This window comes from Octopus sinensis, unplaced genomic scaffold (genome assembly GCF_006345805.1).
Source record: "Octopus sinensis unplaced genomic scaffold, ASM634580v1 Contig05018, whole genome shotgun sequence".
NCBI lineage: Eukaryota > Metazoa > Mollusca > Cephalopoda > Octopoda > Octopodidae > Octopus > Octopus sinensis.
In genome coordinates this window covers 7,501-8,718 of record NW_021827978.1, presented here as the reverse complement: position 1 = coordinate 8,718, position 1,218 = coordinate 7,501, and positions in this window count along the sequence as shown.

The following is a 1,218-nucleotide window of genomic DNA, read 5'->3' as shown; positions in this document are numbered from 1 at the left end:
TCCGAAAGAGAACAACACTATAAGTCATAGAGCAGTAGACGGGTCATTGGATTCAGATGAGACTATGTAAAGCTAAGCGCTCTATGGACGTGAAACGCTGGGTGACCTTATGAACCGGTCATAACTAACATTCTCTCATATATATATATATATATATATATATATACTCTTTTACTCTTTTACTTGTTTCAGTCATTTTACTGCGGTCATGCTGGAGCACCGCCATTAGCCGAGCAACTCGACCACGGGACTTATTCTTTGTAAGCCCAGTACTTATTCTATCGGTCTCTTTTACCGAACCGCTAAGTGACGGGGACATAAACACACCAGCATCGGTTGTCAAGCAATGCCAAGGGGACAAACACAGACACGCATATATATATATATATATATATATATATATATATATACATATATACGACGGGCTTCTTTCAGTTTCCGTCTACCAAATCCACTCACAAGGCTTTGGTCGGCCCGGGGCTATAGCAGAAGACACTTGCCCAAGATGCCACGCAATGGGACTGAACCCGGAGCCATGTGGTTGGTAAAGAAGCTACTTACCACACAGCCACTCCTGCGCCTATAATTATGAGCATAATTATAATTAGGGTTCAGCAAAAATTGCTTCACCACATACCGAAATTTAGATATAGCAGTTGCATACTATTCCACTACTATAAGATATCTCCCAGACAGCAATACTCCCAACTCACGCACTATGGTAGTGGAATAGTATTTAACTGCTATTTCTAAATTTCGGTATATGGTGAAGCAATTTTTGCTGAACACTAATTATAATTATGCTTATAATTATAGAAATTTTGTATAAGGTTTACCGATAATGGTTCTTTTAATATACGGAACTACTTGGTAAAATTATTAATTACTAATTGATTAATTAATTTTACCCTTTATTATATATATATGTATATATATATATATATATATGACTGGTAACGTTGGGGAAGACACAGGACGGACGGACGAAATGTTCAAATGAAGTTAGCTGGACAGAAGGATGCGTGAGTGCGCATGCGTGCATACGCGTGTGCGTCAATGGCGACTTGATTAAAACTGAGCAACAGGATATTAAGAGATGAAGCTTGAATATTTGAAGGAGTAAAGATGTAATAATGTCCGATTGGCTGAGCGCAAAGTGGAATCACTAGGAACTTCTCCATTTTTTTTTTAAGAGGAGTCCGTTGAATCACGCCACTC